An 8110-nucleotide genomic window follows, 5' to 3' on the forward strand; every position below is an offset into this window, starting at 1 on the left:
TTTACAATGTACACAAAGTATATATAAGATACAACATAAAGGAAAGTGGCCTACTAAGTCAAACAATGCACAACTGACTACACTAGTCGACTGGCGCTATAACTATGCCCTGTAAATAGGTATAACAACCTAAATATAATAAGTAATGAGTCAGTGGCCATGTGAGAGTCATAATGACCACCGACGTGCTAAGTGTAGACGTATGGACCCATCTAACCAGGCGGTCCATCATTAATGCCCGCATGTGTTGAGCTTGTCATCTCAACAATACATAGAACACATATGACACATGCTCCATTCTTTTAATGAGTCATTTCAAGAAATACAATAGATTCCTCACTGAATATTTCCCAAAGGAAATGAACCACTAATCGTACATCTTAGGGTACCTCATCTCCTCAATATGGGTCATTGCTCATGAAAACAATTGGTATGCATCCATGATGATACCATGTGTTGTATGCAATGCAATTGTGTATGATTTATATTGCTCAAACATTTTTTTCCATCAACGGCTAACATTGTGAAGGTGCAAAATTTTTCTTTTTATGCCTTTACTCTAAACCTAATTGTTGCATTGTATAGGGCCAACACCGAGCATGTTCATGCTACTGGACCCTCTTAATTTTCACAACCACATGTCTTATATGCCATGCATCAGGAAAAAATTAGAATTCATCATATTTTCAACCCTTAACAACCCCCTTCCCCCTACCACTTAAGGTTGTGCATTCCATAAGGGTGGTAGATTTAGAGTGCTTTTTTTGTATTTTTTCTTAATAAATGTAGTAAATACCCACTATAAAGATAGGACTCAACGGAGGCTAAACTCATGCCTCAACCTTATCATACATTCACAAACACAAATGTGATTTATTTTAGACAAAAAAAGTAAAAAAAATATTTTCTCTATTTATTTATTGATAAATAAATTTTTTCATTTACTAATTTAGATTGATTAATCTTATTGAGAATTATTTTTATATCACATTCCATCCCATAGAAACACCATATACACAACAAAACCCAAAAAACTCATGATTTTCTTAAAATCACAATGTTGTGGATTTTGCGTGTTCATATAGGAAAATTATTAGATGACTCATTTTTCTTGATTTCCTTAACATTTCTAAATAGATCACAACATTGACAACCAAATACAACCATTTTTAACCATTTATCGCGATGGAATTTGTCATAGAACAATTAAATTTATGACTTACTCATAGAACTGCATCTTATATCATATGCATATTGTGATTGGAGGCCCACTGACCAACCTCGATCTATGCTCCTCTATGCTCCAACTGTCAAGATTGTGGGAGAGAAGGAAGGAGTCTCACTTGTAGCTTTCTTGCTTGCACAATGGGGGAATACACACAGAGGTGGAGGCTGAAAACTGTTTTCCTCTTCTTAGTTGTGTAAGCCAAAAAGAACTCTCATACAAAGAAATAGAAGAACCCTATATATGGGTCTCAAACCAAAGACAACTAACTAAGGTGGCATACTAACTAAGCCACGAACTAGAGTAGATAAGGATAGCTGTCGTCTAGCTATTATTCATGGGCGGTGTACCAACCGCATCTGCAACTGACAAGTCGGTGACATAAATACACAATGGTCACCCTAGCATATCACGAGTGGAGCTTGATATCTCAACACCAACATCATCCCACGATCCATATCTTGTATCTCATCCCACCCCCCTCTCTCATAAATCATGCATAGGAACACACATCAAGAGGAGAGAGGAGAGAGGAGAGAGGAGAGAGGAGAGAGGAGAGAGGAGCGATGAGAGAGGAAGACTAGAAATTCAATTTTTCATTTAGTGCATCATATGACACGCAGAGACACACAATTTAAAGTGAAAATTTTGTGGATCTCATGTCTCCCACTGGTCTTATTGATTCTTTCTACTCCGAAATATCGCAAATGATTAAATCTATGGGGCACAAAAAATTTACGTGCCTTGCTCCCAAATCGTCATGTTTTTCCCAATTGTTAAGTTTTTAAGCCTTATCAAAATAACTAGTTCACACTTTTCATGTTCACACTACTCGGCAATTGGTTTTGCCTCCGTTTGTTGAGGATGCAAATGGCCTCGGAATCAAAATTTGATTGGATGGATGGCTTCGTGGTATTGAAATCTATCAACCTGGCCTCCATTATGCATTTTTCGAAACCTGGATCACATAGCTTCTTTAGAATGTGAAACCTTACGGGGATTAAATGGGGACTCAAGCAGATGATTGATTCTCTCTCGAAACTTGTGTTGCATTCCTGGCATTGAAATCTACTTAGGAAAACTCCAACTCGACCATCTGCACCCGTTTCATTTTCCATGAAAATTTAGTCTTTTACACCTCCCGATCACTTTTGCACTTCAAAACAGGTCCCAAAATCCAGCTCTCATTGGCGACCACAAGATAGGGCAACTTAGCCTATTGAATCCCACAAACTGATTTGCACTAAACAACAACCATAAAAAGCATCAAGCTACCACAAAACAGAATATACAACTCGCACCCTATCCCTTGACAAAATCAAGGCATGAAAATCCTCAAGGGATAGGCCCAGCATAACCTGACAAAAATCCAGAGTGAGCCACTCACCAATTGCTCCAACACAAACTAGCTAAAAAGAACCATCAAAGAAGTTATCCTAGGTGGTGGCTTGAACTATAGACACAACTAAGGACCATTAGACTAGGAACTTCTACTAGGCAAGGACTCCTCCTATAGCCCAATCAGCATATATTTTATTTTAATAAATTTTTTCTTTCAAGATTTCCATACTCAAGCATGTAAAAAGGAGGGAGTTGAGCATAGTGACCCAAGGAGAATAGGGTATCGGCCTCATGTCTTGACTCGGTATCCAAGAAACTACAAAGCCCTCACAAGGCGACACTCCAATCTTTTTCTCTTGTGCTCACTTTTGTTTTCGCTCCAACCTTCCTTAGTATTTCTTTCCAGCTAGAGACCACCCCTAAGAAGACAAGATATCAGCCCCAGGGGTCTAACTCATCCCTAGGAACCTATGAAGCCCTCCTAAGGTGATGATCAACTGCCCTTTAGATTTTTCTCTCTTTTCTTCTATTTTAGGGGTTACAACCCCTAAAAAGGGGTTACAACCCCTTTTTACACACCTCAATATTTTTATATTTTAAGTATATTCAAAATTTTCTTTTCTTTTAATTTCGGCAAGCTTCTCTAACTGCCACACACTAGTAGAGACTCCTATAATAGGTGGCTTGCAGGCTAGTAGAACAAGGTCACTAGGACTTCCTTCTAAAAATAGGTCTTTCAATGCCTGACAATGTCTTTAACAGGAGGTAGACAACTACTCAAACCTCCCCCAGATATACCTAACCTAACCCTAGGACTTCATGCCTTGATTGCCAACCCCCAAGAAACAAACAATTCTCCCCAAGTTTATAAATACATATAGTATAAAAAGAAAGTACTCATAAATGAAGAACATCACCTGGACTTGGCCTTGCTAAATCTATATAGCATAGTACTAAAACAAAACCATTAACCACACCCGCACTAGACAGACACATGGCCCTTTTGGCCTAATGAAATAATGCCTAAAACGACCATTTGGCAACGTATTGATTTAACAAACCCTTGGTCTAGACATAACTCTACTGAAGCATAAGACTGACAAGATCGAGGTTAAGGGCTCCTCAGGCCCTATAATAAATGCATCAAGTTGTTGACTAACCCCCTGCATAAATAGCAAGGGGTGTTTAACAAATATGACAATAAACAAACCTATGCATCCATGAGAGAATAGGAAGGTGCTCAATTGCTACCTGACTCATAACCCAAACAAGCCATCGATGGCCAAAATAGGACGTGTTAGCAAGAAGGCCCCAAATTAGTCTTGGGCTTATGCTAGAAAGTAATTATAAGAGCCCCTCCACAATTGGAAAAAACATCTTCAACAAAAGCATAATTGGCCATGGAATCTGCAAAGTGATTCCACTAGTGTTTAGGAACTAGCTAACAAGTCACCATCTCAAAATAATGCAACATATCTAAGGCTGCATGATGGTGCATCCATAGAATTGGATCCTACACACTATAGGTCCCATTCAATTGGATCACTAACTGTGAGTCACCTTTCACCAATAATCGACAGATACCACCACATCGGGCTACATTCAATCCCATAATCAAGGCCTTTTATTCTATCATAGTATTAGTAAAAGAGTATCCTAAATATACTCCCACTTTCATAACAATCCTACGTCGAGGATCGTTAATAAGACCACACCAATACTCTCATGTTTAGCGGGCCCTCTAGAAGTTCCGTCAAAATACAAAGTATAGACCCAATCTTCATTGATAAGCCACACTATACTAATTAGCTCACTTGTACTAATGATAATCAAAGTCAAGCTGAGAGAGAGGATATATGACATATACATTTCCTCCTTTCTTGCTAAACTTGATAGGAACATTAGTCAGAATTCTATGACAGTGGTGGTAGTAGACCTTAATATCCCACATGAAGGATCAATTTTTCCACTCAATAACTTGATAACCTTTACTCCACAAGATCACTCAACCTTGGTAATAACATTGCTCTAAATAAGGATGCTCAAGATAAGGAATGATTCTTTCCATCTCGATCATCTTGGTACCTACTACAAGTAAAAGATAAATCATGAGGACCTGCACAAGCACCAAGTCCAACGTCAGCCCTTATATGTAGTAAGGTTTCAACTTACTAAAGTTTAAAAATTTTTAAAAACTCTACCCCCTACAAATCTACTAAAAGGGTTGTAGAGCCATTCTTTCCTATATTGACAATTTAATATGGCTCATTCCATTTGGGTTCTAGTTTACCAGGAAATAGCTCTTCGGGACAATGAGCATCATAGTATAGCACCAGCTAACCCTTCACAAATTTATATTTCTTAGCTTGAAATTCGTGAAGTGTTTTCATTCTCCTCTTCCCTACCTATTGATATAATAGAGCCTGCAATCAAATTTCATCAAGATGCGCAAAAGAAATAAATCTTTCTTGCAATGCTTTTGCCTCACCCAAGGAATGATTGAGAGTAAATCACATAGTGGGTAGCTCTATTTCCAATGGTAAGACACACTCTTCCCCATATACCAGCTTGAACGGGCTATGGCCTATAGTTCTCTTAAATGTTGTATTGTAAGCCCAAACTACCACACATACAATTTCTTCTCCCAACCTCACTTACTTTCATACACTATCTTGGATAATATCCCTACAAGATGTTTATTCATACTCTCAACTTGACCATTTTCTTGCGGATTATATGAGGTATTTTTATTGTGTTTAATCTTTAGAGGTTCCGTCAAGGCTACTATAACCTTAGTTAGGAAATGTGTCCCTCAACCAGACACTATCTCCTTAGGTTGACCAAAATGACAAACAATCTACTCCATAATAAAACTAGTTGTATCCTTAGTGCTATCCTTCATCATTGCTCGAGCTTCCTTCAAACCACTTTGTAAAGTAGTACATCGCTACAATAATATAATGCTTTTGCATAGTCGATGAAGTTTATATTGGTCCAACAAAATTGATATCCCATTTTTCGAAGGGTAATGTAACTAAAATAGGTTTTAGCTATTGCTGCTTACAATTCTCCTTGGCATCATATCTTTGACAGATATCACAACGCTTATCATAATTGAAAGCATCTTGAAAAATTGATGGTCACCAATATCCAACATGGATAGCTTTCTAGGTAGTAAGCCATCCAATAAAATGTCCCATACATGCTGAATCATAGCATTCCTCTCAACAAGAATAAATGGTACCTCATCAAGTACCACACATCAGTGATAAATCTTGTCCACACCTTTTCGATACAAGGCACTCGATATAATCAAAAAGTGTAGTGATTGCTGCTTCTTCTTTCTCTTTTATGACTTTGATAGAGTAGCCCCAACCTCTCCTATAGATAGATAATTTGTTATAGTTGCATACCAAGAAGGGATGGAAGATGTATCAATTTTGAATAGACCTTGGGTGTCACTTCCTTAAGCCAAAATTTCCTTGGGCTCCCCAAAATCCACATGACATTCCACAATGCCTTGCAAATTTGGTGGCTTACTCCTAATCTCATAATCAAACTCCTATAAAGTGATTAATCACTTTGCTAAATGGTCAAGCAACTGCAACTTATTCATCAATAGTCTAAGTCCCTTTGCCTTTGTAAAAAATACCACCTTCTCATAGAGAATATAGTGCATAAATTTCTTTGTCGTGAAAACCATTGTAAGGCACAATTTCTCCATATGAGTATAGTTGACTTTAGATATCCCCACGAGAGCTATGGCGGGAGAGCAAGAGCAAGAAAGAGAGAGACAAGAAATGGGAACTTCAAGAGTCACAATGTGTGTCCGGGCCTTCCTTTATTCAAACTATCACTAAAAAAATAAAGAATAAAGTGATGGTGATGGGTGCCCGCCACCTGCAGTATGTAGTGGTGGTGACTATTAGTGTAGTAATGCATAGGCCGCTAGGCGGAGGCGCCTTTATCCCCAACAACCTTCCACTTAAAGGCGAATCTAACCTAGTGAGGAGTGAAAAGAAAAAAAAAAGACAATACAACATATACACATGTACAACAGGATGAGGAAAGATGTCATTTCATCCCACGCCCATCAACCTCTTAAGGAAGGCAAAGCGCTTTCTAGAGAGGCTTTTCATGAGTAGTTCTACAAGATTCTTGTCAGTCAAGATCTTGACAAGGTCAATAGACTTGTCCTCAATGGCCCCATGTATGAAGTGATACCTCACCTCAATGTGTTTCGTCTTCGCATGGAAGACTGGATTCTTGGCTAACTGAATAGCACTCATAGAATTCGAATGCAGTGTAGGGATAGCATCAATACCAAGGTCAGCAACCAAACGACCCAACCAAATGGCCTCCTTGCAAGCCTCAGTGTGGCTACAACATACTCAGCCTTTGTAGTAGAAAGGGCTGTGCATTTCTACACCCTGGACATCCAAGAAAGAGCACCTCCAGCATAGGTGAATACATAGCCAGAAGTGGACTTCCTACTGTCAACATGTCCTACATAATCAAAGTCAGTGTACCCCACGACTCCTGTATCCTGGCTGCCATAGCATATGCACATATTTGCAGTGCCCTTCAGTTACCTCATGATACCCTTCACGGCATCCCAATTGCTAGGTGTAGCCATATAGAGTGCCACAACACCAACTGCAAATGTAATATTTGGACGAGTGGTGATCATAGCATACATAAGACTACCCACTACAGATGCATAGGGAATCTTGGCCATCTCAGCCCTCTGCTCATCTGCCTGTGGACAATCAGCCTGTGATACCTTCACATAAGAAGGCAATGGACAGCCAATAGGTTTTATGTCCTGCATACGGAAGCGCTCAAGGACTTTATGAATGTACTCCCTCTATGACAAGTAGAGGATTCCATGATGCATGTCGCATCTAATGCTCATACCAAGTATGTGAGAGGCATGTCCCAGATCTTTCATCTCAAACTCTTTTTGAGTTGAGCCTTAAGAGCATCTAGCTCATCATGAGCTTTCCCTGCTACTATCAGCATATCATCCACATAGAGTATCAAAATCAATAAAGGCATCAAACTTATGATACTACTCCCTAAGTGCATGTTTCAAGCCATAAAGACTTTTCTTCAATTTGCACACTAGGTGCTCCCTGCCAGGTTCTGCAAAGCCCTTAGGCTGCTCCATATAAATCTTATTATGCAAGTTTCCATGTAAGAAATCTATCTTGACATCCATCTGGTATAAATCTAAGTCAAGCTGAGCAACGAAAGTCGAGACTAAGCGCAGGGTGGTCATCTTAACCACATGAGAAAAGACCTCATCAAAGTCCACACCATGCTCCTACTTAAAACCCTTTAGCCTTGTATGCCGACTTGGGGTGTCCAGAGGTACTTTTTAGCTTGTACATCCACTTGCATGGCAAAGCCTTCTTGCCCTTAGGCAACGAAACCAAATCCCAAGTCTCATTCTTATGCAAGGAGTCTATCTCAGACTACATAGCCCTCTCGCAAGAGTGACTGTCACCCCTCCGCATAGCCTCATCATAAGTGAAAGGCTCT

This window comes from Lygodium microphyllum, chromosome 3 (genome assembly GCF_053477565.2).
Source record: "Lygodium microphyllum isolate KBCC chromosome 3, Lygodium_microphyllum_v1.1.10, whole genome shotgun sequence".
Taxonomy (NCBI): Eukaryota; Viridiplantae; Streptophyta; class Polypodiopsida; order Schizaeales; family Lygodiaceae; genus Lygodium; species Lygodium microphyllum.